Below are 10,964 nucleotides of genomic sequence, written 5' to 3'. Positions count from 1 at the left end.
GAAAGTGTATGCAGACTGTTAAATACGGTAAGTCACATATCTAGGGCATGTTCTCAAGGCAAGGTTCTTGGTTGCGGAACGTACGGGAGTCAACTGTCATCTCATCCGCCGAGGAGCTGGATGCGCCTAGCGCATGATACCTGGCTATTCAAGATGTTCACAGCCAACCTTTAGCAATATAGAAGAAGAACTTGACACTTTAATATATTGACTTTAGTCAGGTTGAATTAATAACATTTGCTTTCAAAGGCAATCTCTGAAACGTCCGGCCAGATTTGAATTAAATTACATAGATATCTGTATGTATCAATTTGTGTCATATATTTCATAAATATATGTGTATACACACTTTATATCTTGTCTTCAACTCTTATTCTATTCAGTAGTGTTTTTGTGTAAGAAAAAACATAAAACTTAATACACTTACGTCTCCAAATAAAATCGTCGTAAAATTTTAAAAGGCAAACAGAACGTGTCGATTTCGCACGAAAACACGCAAATTACAATATTACGAAAAATATAAAAATTATAAGGGCATCTGTTTTGTATTTTAAAACGTAATCAATTAACACATTGCCCCTCATTATGGTTATAAAAATACAATGCTTTTATTCACCTTGGAAATATTAAAATTTAGGGTTTTACAAACACATATCGATTTTTGTTTAGTTTTTTTTATCTCTTCGTGTATATTGTTTGCTTATAAGTATTTGTCCCATAAAAGTTGTATTTTCTTTTTCTTGTACCAATGTTATAGTATGTCGAGCGTTGGTAAACTTTTATAATTAAATAAATAGTCATACAGATTTTAATATTTAGTAGAGACATTAAGCGAACACACATGCATAGTTGGTCTAGTAACTGCCGTGGCTCTCATCCCTTTTTAAATGTTATAAAGTCTATAGTTCTATAATGAGTCGTTTAGGCAGATGATCGGAGGTTGCATTGAGCGCTGAAAGAGTAAATTCACTTCGTAGACTGGCATGCCGACGCAATATAATGGCCACCTATAATTGAGACTTTCCAAAATGTGAATAGGCAATCTAGCTTCATAGTTCCGTACTTGATTAAAAAATGTATCATGCAACTAGATTTAGGTTTGCCTTATATCTTAGGCCTTAAATCTAAGCACTAATCTATAGACCTATCAACTCTATAAATTAACTATTTTGACATTGTAAAGCCATTTAGTTCGGAATGTCTAGTCGAAAAGTGAAATATAGCAAAGTTTGCCGTAGCTCGAAGCTTGAGTTCTTTACTAAATATTAAGGCCTGTATGACTATTTATTTATTTATAAAAGCTAAACACATTCGTACAACAAAAAGAAAATACAATGTTTAATGGGACAAGTACTTACTTATACGCGAGCAGTATACACACAAAAAAAAACAATAAAAACTAAACAAAAATCTATTTGAGTGTGAGGGGCGTAACTATGGATCTCCAGACCTAGCTCGTTTATCAGACTGCTCAATCGGGATATCGGTTAGTTTTGGCCAAAACGCGTGCTTCTAAAAGGTAGGATGCCTGGTGTATCTACACGAAATGAATGACTAAGAACTACATATACAATGAAAACGTAAAAATAGGACCTAGTATTCCTATATCTTAATTAAGTGGTGTTTTCAAATTATTAATTCTGAATATTTCACGATGAAGTTCACGTAATTTGATAGCCGTGAAATTAATTAAATTTTTCGCCCTGATGCATTTAATAAACCACCTACATTTTATACTCCTAATAAATTCAGTATTTATTGAGCAATTTCTATACTTGATTTGGGCTTATCGTCTACTGCAAGCTAAACAATGGATGCTAACCAAACTATAATTCACTATAATAAGTCACGCCGAAGTTGTTTAAGCAATGTTTGGATAATTTATGGAAACGCGGAGGAAATGTTTTTCATATAAATTGTATAAGGCTATAAGCAATAAAGGTTGCGTATACGATACTATTATTTATTTATTAATTACTTATTGTGACGAACGCATTGAGAGTAATGGCATATCACAGGGTAATACAGAAACAAGACGCTATCTAGTTTCTGAATATCACCTTTAGACTCATATATGAGTTAAAGCGTCGTCACACGGCCCTTAAATCAGTGGCGATATCGGAAGAATGGTGGTGGGGGTGAAATCGGTAGTAGTTCAAACCAATTTCTGAGTTAGGGTTGATAATTAAATTAGAGTATGATTTGGATACACTAGAGGCGATCTAGGGTGCGCCCCACTTCCCCGGTATTGCCGTATTATATATTAGGGCCGTGTGTAGATGCTTTTAATGTAAGAGTTAATCTTAGGCTAGACTCGTTGAAATAAAGAATTCAAGAATTGAAATAATGAAGAACGTTACAAAGAAAATCTGTATACATTACCGATAAAGTAAGTTCAAAATAATTCCTAAAACTTTTGTTAAAATGAGTTTTTGAAGTGAAACTTCTTTATCGGCGTTGGGAAAAAATGTACCGTCACATTTTTCTGTTACGCGCCATCTTATTATTGTCCCTACCACGGTTGATTCGAAGATATTTGTAGCCACGAATAACAAAAATATAGTAATAATTCTATTACAATTAATGAAATTCTGTAATAATCTGAGTAGTAATAAGGTAAAATGAAATAATTGTATTATTTGTATTCATGTCTATGATAATAAAAGCCTTTTGTTAAACTTTATGTAATTTAACTTTATTTAATCCATTTCTGTAAAGTTGCATATAGTAGATCATTTTTCGAAAAATATGGTCACAAAGAAGTATCACTTCTTACGTGTGTACACTAGTACACGCAAACATTTTTTTATTAGTTGTAGTTCTTATAAATAAATCCTCACGTTGAGTGGAATACAATATTATAAAATTTAAAGTGAGTAGTTTTTCGTATCAAATTTCGTGACACATTTTAAACACCTTGAGAGCATTCTGTCCTCTACTTTAGGTAAGAACAAATTATCTTTTTATGTATTAAAATTATACATATTAATAAGATTTATGTTCAAATAATTATCAGATCATATATTAATATAAATAACACGACGGGAACGAGATTTTTTGTACAGACTTCATGGTATACAATACATATGAAGTCGTAGATAACCATAATTCCAACATATGGGCCCTTTTAAATGGTTTAGGTACAGTGGCAGATATACCAGAAAGTTACGTAGGCTGGAGCCTAGGGCGGCAAAATTGGGACCCATTTTTTTGGTACCTCATTGAAATTAAAAAGGTTTCTGCATGACGTTTTTTTGATACACATGGGAGTCTGCAACAAATTTTGCCCAACATCCAGTAATCGCCACGACCTCTACGCCCTCAGCTCACACTTTGTATGAGTGAAAAGAACGACATTGCAGAAAGTGTTCCCTCTTCCCTCTTTCCCCTATCAGCCTATACACGTCAGTCCTGGGAGGCTTATGGATGGTTAATGTATAATTTTGGGCTCAAAAATCAAACTCAAAAATTATTATACCTACTTGTAATTTCTAAAATAATGTATGATATGACAATTGTAGAGACAAGAGCCATTAAGCCAAATTCACAGCCATTAGGTATATTGAAAATTTGTAAATCCGCCACTGTTTAGGTACACACCAATCCTAACAATCTCGAGTTAATTTAGCGTTAAATGCGTAAAACAACTGACTGGAGTAACAAATGCTACGATTTATAATATATTTTTGAATAGTATACAGCTGAAAAATTTGTTTGTTCGGTTGAATGAAACTCGGAAACCACTGTTTACAATTTAAGGACCACGGTACCGCTGTATTTACGCGGTAGGTTTTCATATGTCGAAAGACTTAATGAAAGCATAGGCTTTTCAGCCTCATTGTATATTGTACAAGCTAAAATTTAAATTGTAGCCCGTTGGAGCCAAATCGCAAGTATCTAGGTTAACGTATGGATTCTAGCAGGAAAGCCTTATAGAAATAACGTTAAAGAAATTCATCCGAATATATATATATATATCTCTTCATGAAGATTTTATATACATTATAAATTTATAAAATTTGCTTGGGCTTAGTTATCCATTTACTCGTTATAGTCGAGTTCTCTGCTGCTGATTGAAAACAAAAACACTTGAAACAGGCGTTTCGTATGTCGTTTAGTGATTTTCATTAAATAATGTGAATTGTTGAACAAATTCTAATTTTTCTAGTTAAAAATGTTGTGATTCATAATATCCAGCGATTGCAGCATAAACTAATAAGCCTTTTTGGTTCAACGTGTGTGTTCAAACAGTTCTTTTAGGTACTCTAACGGATGTATCGGAAAATGATATTTACAGTACTCAACAGGAAGTCATTGTTTGTCGCCGACAAAGTTTTAAACGAACTTTCCAGGAACACGGCGGAAAAACGATAGGGGGCCTCTAAAGCGATTTCTGTTGAGTAAAAACGTTTAATAATTTTGCTTTAACAGCTTTTTGGTTTTAGCCAATATAAACCTTATCTGTATACTATAGAGTACAGTTTTATATGACACAAATTAATTTAGCATGGTCTTGTGGCACTTTTCAAATATTGTTGCGTTTTGAAATAAAACACCGGCGCTTTATATGGTTATTGCGTGCTTGACACTTTAGATTGTCGTATTTGTTCTTATTTAAGCGTTAACCTTGGATTTATATGAATATAATATGAATGAAGACCCATTTTATGTATTACTAGTAGGTATATTTTATTATGTATAGGTATATCACGCCTTTATACATATTAACACACACACAACCACTAATTATTTTGTTTGTAACTTTAGTTGAGCTGTCCGAACGAACTTGATCGCCAACTCATCATTAGACAGTATGTAAGTCGACTAAAACGACACCATATTCTAGAGCTAGAAGACCGGCAGTAGCTCCAGCCAGAGGATGAGTAGCTTCCAATGGGAAGTCACTCCATATGACAGCACCACAGAACAGATTCGCTCATAGCCTTAGGGCTGATTGCAAATACCCGCGGAAAAAAACTTTAGTTGAGTCATATTTGTAAATTTTCTGTCCGCGATTGAAGGCTGGTGAATTCTATTACCGGCCTCTCAAAAATGGTCGATATTTGCGGCAAATAAACTTTATTATTATGATATAATCATTAATATATATTGGGTTATTGTTTCAAGATGGAGCTTCGGTCACCTGAGTTGTCCATTAAATTATCTTTTATACAATTTATTTAACGTTTTGTTAATAACATATTTTGTTAATGAACGACTGAACTGATTTAAAGAACTGTATTTTTAAGTGGAAATACTACGTTTTATTGCATCTTCTAGAAGGGCTCACACTTTATGCGCTTGTTTCATTCATTATTTTCAAGGCCGAATATTAATAAGCATTCCGTTCATCAAAATCTGAATAAATTATTATTTCACCGGAGATCGCTTTTGACGTCGCTTTTTCTGGGCATGCCACTAAACCACAGCTATACAGTGACAGTATTGTCTTTCGGCAAGGATAAAATGAAAGGCTATAACGGACCTGACGTCCTCCCGATACATGACACAGGGCAAAACTTATTTATATCGCTTTTACTGATGCTCGTGTGTACCAAGAGTTTGTGGAAGAATTTCGTGTATTCCATTTACGGTAAAATTTCTAATCAATTCTGATTACAGTTTTTACAGTTTCACCGTGCTACACTTAACCCCTCAGCACCTATCCCTATGAATTTTCCTTTCTATGTTCACAATAAAACGAACAAGGAACGTGGCAGACATTGTAAGGAAACTGGCATGTCTTAAACTGTAAATACGGAATATTATCACAAAGACAAAAATCATTTATTCATATAGGTAACACAATGTACACTTATTAACGGTAAAAAAAATATGCATTAAATGCTTCTAATTTTACAGTCACTGCCAGTTCTCAAATCAAGGGCGTAGAACATAAGAAAAGAACTGGAGATAGTCTCTCCGCCACTCTTTTTAATCGCCAAGTTTTTTTTTGTTTTACACAACGTTTGTTGTGGGCTGCAACCATTACACCATGTTCCACATGGCATCTTAAGTAATTAATAAAAATAACATAAATTAAAAACAAAGATTTGTCTCAGAATTAGGAGCACACACTTACATTCTCGTGGAAACAAATACATACACAGATCACAGAACCCTGATCATCTACATGTTTACAAAAATGATAAAAGAAACAAATGAAATGAGGGCAAGACCCATATGGGGTTTTAGGGCCATTGCAGCAGCAATACAACTAAGGAAACCCGGCAATCAGAGCTTGAAGGAGGCGTGTAACTGAATTTCAATGGCATCACACCATCGCCTGAATGAAAACTGTAACGGTTGGTAAGAACCTTTATCGGAAAATGTCTACTTTCCGATGGCTTACCTAGCTTTACATAATGTAATGTCATGCCGACATTAGAAGCACAAAGAAAGTATCACAATAACTCCGTATAAGTTAGAAATCTCCGAATCTAGGTTTATCCGGCTAGATGCATTTGCTTCCCACGACTGAGAACAAAAAACCTACAGTTAAAGGCTATCTCTTAGACTATCGTATAAAGGCATGCCGCATGTTTAATAGAGGGACAGGCATTGTAACATACATACATATTGTATAGGCGATTCATCACTCGCCGAAGCTTGAGCATTACTTGACCATAATGTGCATACAAAGGCTATAATTTCTCGTCAATTTTGAATAAATGTCCCTTGAACTAGGTTAAAATTAAGTATAAAATGCGATTGTAAACTCAATTGATTATACATTACACAATTTACACGCTGTACTGGTGAAAAGAGGTCTAAGCAAATCTGAAGACGGGCGTTGTCGTTCTATTTTTAAATTAAATTCGTCATTGCTTATGATGCAATATGAAATAACGTTATGATGTTCGATTATTGAATTGTAACCACTGTATATTGATAGTTGAACGTTTTTAGAAATATACTTTCGAGTTCTGTTTGCTTACGAAACTAAGCCATAAAGACACATTTAGTATTTTACCTAAATAAGCTGCAGGCATTAACTTAGTATTATACAGTATTGTACAACTTGTACTACATCGGTCAATGGTGAATCGGTTCCCACGAATGCCTCAGGGCACAGCCTACGTCTGAAACACGCCGGGGTTCTGAAATCCGAAACCGACAGTTGTAATTTCATACAAATACTATAACGAATTAAGTTGATTTTTATAGGTTACATTTGATGTTTTCTAACCGCTGCATTGATAAGTAAATTTGACGTCATACGTACATTACATATACATAAATTTTCTAAAAAAAAGTGTTTTTGGAATTTTATATGTTATTTTTTTAAGACCGCACCGATTCCAAATTTTATATTCGATGTATTCTGGTTATGGCCAGCAGTATTGACCAGCACATCATTGACACAAGTGGAAATGGATAGGCCTTACACTCAGAAAAGCTTCCAATCATATCCCCAAGCAGACGCTTGATTGGACCTCGAAAGGAAAGGAAGGAACGCCTCATCTTGTAGATGAGGTGGGATGAAGGAGCTTGTAGATGAGGTGAAAAGAGCCGGAAAGAGTTAGATCGATGAAGACTCACTGTGGACGCCTTTTGCCCCATCTAGGGGTTATAGGATATTAAGTAAAGTCAAGTAAGTCATGTGTTATTATTTAATTGAATTAAAGAATAAATTGATAGCGCAAACAGAATTTGACGTAAAATTAAATAGTTAAAAGTCTTCAAATAAATATTAACTTGATCTGTGAATTACTCCTCACTTTTTAATTCGGTTATTAAGTAATACGTCGTTATATAGTATCATTATATGTTTTATGCGATAATCGTCAATTCTTGAACTTTACAATTTGAAATTTGTACACAATATCGTCTATGTAATCAGTGGGTTGGGCCATGCTTTAAAATTGTGATTAGCAAAAACACTTTCAAAGTATGATTAATATAGGAGTGTTTTACAACATTTTTGTCACAAGATAATGCATATCCTGGTACAGATAAAGCGTCATTGACAAAGGTCGTTTTTAAAAATTAAAAAATTCAAATTGCAATAAAACAAGATACTATGCAAATAAAGACGAGGTAGCATGTTTGTAAGAACTCAGCTGGAGACTTCACGATTCAAAATTATGAGACCTAGACTAGATGGTGTGCTAATTTTGATCAAAATACAGCCTTTATTATTAAGGCAATATGGATTAAAATATATTTTGCTAATTTATACTACGTAACACAAGGCGTCAAATTATGATTCGTATTTCAGAATGAGAACTTCATTAAGTTTTGTATCACAATATTTGACGGATTTATGTACTTATCCTATTAGTTTTCTTAGCGCCAGTAGGCTTTTTACCATTTATTTCTATTGGTCAGATAACAGGAGTTACTTATAACATCGTTCCACAACTAAGCGTTTTTAAGGCAGCAATTCATGAAAGGCTGGCAACGCACTTGCGAGCCTTAGCAATGTGAGTGTCTATGGACGGCGATATCACTTAACATCAGATGAGCCTCCTGACCGGTTGTTTGTTTGTAATTAAAACTTTAAGACAATTCAATAAGAATACAGGTTCAGTTTTTCTTCTAGGAAAAATAACAAAATAATTTATTAAGTAAATAGCCACATATGCCCTTTCACAAACACCCACAAACACATAACCACATACGTACGCGAGACACAACAATATTTATAAGAATTGTACTTTGTAAACCACACATTTGGAGTTGTCATTTTTATTAAAGTTGTTGGCAATATGTAATTTAAAAAAAATGCTTACATTTCCATAACTTGATAAATTGTAGAAATTGTAAATGTTAAAAAATTTAAGAAATGATATTCATAGATTGTTCAGACTAGAGAGTTTTATTTTTATCATAAATATAATTTATAAACATTATCTTTTATACTTATATGTTTTACTAAACATTTATACATACTCCGCCATCTTACACAGTTCTTATTACATAGTTCATATTTACATAAATTGTAGGTATATATCTTAACAATTAACGACCCGATCTATTCATTATCACTACATCTTTATTAAGGTAAAACTTGTTCCGCTACATAGGGCTTTATGTGCTTATGTTGAGATGTTGTCGAAAGGGTTTCAGAAGGGCGGAAGTATAGAAATCAATAGACTCGTTGTGGGGTCTAATTAAGATATGTAAGCGATATGCATTGGATACTCCATTGTACGTGAATGTCATTAAATTAAAATATAGATTTGATTAACGAAAATATTTAATATACATTTCACACGAGTTCAAGTTCTTCAAAATATGTTTCTTCAACGGAAACAGCTCAAGAAAAATCTAACAAAATATAGCATCTATTAAAATTTCCTTCGACTTATTAATATAATTGAAGATTTCTGTTTATAAGCAAGTAGGTGATTAGCCTTCTCCGAGACACATGCCGTGTTTGACGGTCTTGAAGTGGTGGTAACAAACCTTTCACTACAAAATCTAGTATTTTCTTTCTCACAGAGATAAAAGCGTCACACAAGCTTAAAATCACTTGCCTTGTAACTTGATAACACGTCTTAAATGACATATAGAACGTAATTATATGTGTATAAATTAGTTTTTGTCTGACACCTACAACAGTGAAGCGATTTCAGAATTTCGCGTAATGAAAGAGTACAAAATAAGTTCTAAGGATATCTTTAAATATTTAAAGGCACGTGGAGTAAATAATCGGGGTTTTCTTTAATTGAATGTGTCGAACTCGTGTGAAGCGTGGGTTGATACAAATTATAGTCCATTGTTACGAGCGGGTGGGCAATGACAATATTTTGCCATACTTAAAAAAATCTGGATATATAGGCTTTAAAGGAGACGAACAAGTGATTATAGTTAGTAGATGATATCATCACAGCATTCACTACACCACCTTGTGCAAACAATATTGCTTTGATCACTTGGACGTCATTTAAACCTAAGTTTACAGGCAAAGAACACATTAAATAACATAAACTTTTTAGATGTATTTAAAGATAAAATTTACTACGTAACATCACCTTCTTCGTATAGTGATCCCTGCACGCCTGTTTCAGCCGTTTTGTAGAATTTCTCATCACAGGTCCAGCAACTCCGCATAGCACATTTTTACAGCTGCAGGTAAGATACGCTTTCTAAACATAAAACACTTTCATATTTTCGCCTCCTTATGAACAAAAAACTGTACCCTAAATATTTCAATAAAAATTAAATTTCAATTAAAAATAGTTATAATTTTTTTTATAGTCAAACTCTGTCTACTTTAGATAATAATCGTTTAAGCGTAATACAATAAGAATATTATTGGGCTTAGTTAGATGTTAGTCTGGCGTAATTCCTGATTATCATAGAAATATAGCAGAAGAAAAGATAGGTATCTAAATCGTAACTATCTTTTTTGCTTCTCTTTGTAGATTATACCTATACCATTCCTTATTTTAGCGCATAACAACAGGTACCCTGCTGACTTCGGCTATTACAACTTTCCTATACTTTGTTAATAACTTAATTACATAATCCATTTAGAACCGACCAACTTTCGTCAAGATATTTTCATAAATTATTATTTTAAACTGGATTGTTAAGGCTCGTAGTAAATCTTCGCTGATACCATTAGAATTAGAATCAAATTCATAGCAAACATTTTATTCTTTACAGGGAACGTTAATCTTACATTTTAAACAATGATAATTTTCGCTTTCATTAAAGTACCCAGAAATCGATTTGCATAGAATTGGCAGGACGGGCTAAAATCAATGCTTACCTCAGCTAAGCTAAGCAAAAAACAGATCGACCCACGCCAGAGCTTAGACGAAAACTGATACTTATTTCCATTAACATAAAATCTCTGACGTATTCAGAATGTAATCTCATAAGCTGTATAGAGCTACGTGCATTGGGCCGGCGCGCGCGCGCTTCGTTCTGACCACTACTGTGCAGTTCCCACGGACGCTGTGTCGTGGTGTCTCTTTCACACTGTATAGCGGCATCCCTGTTTCACTTGA

This window comes from Pieris brassicae, chromosome 8 (genome assembly GCF_905147105.1).
Source record: "Pieris brassicae chromosome 8, ilPieBrab1.1, whole genome shotgun sequence".
Lineage (NCBI taxonomy): Eukaryota > Metazoa > Arthropoda > Insecta > Lepidoptera > Pieridae > Pieris > Pieris brassicae.
This window is presented reverse-complemented; position numbering follows the sequence as displayed.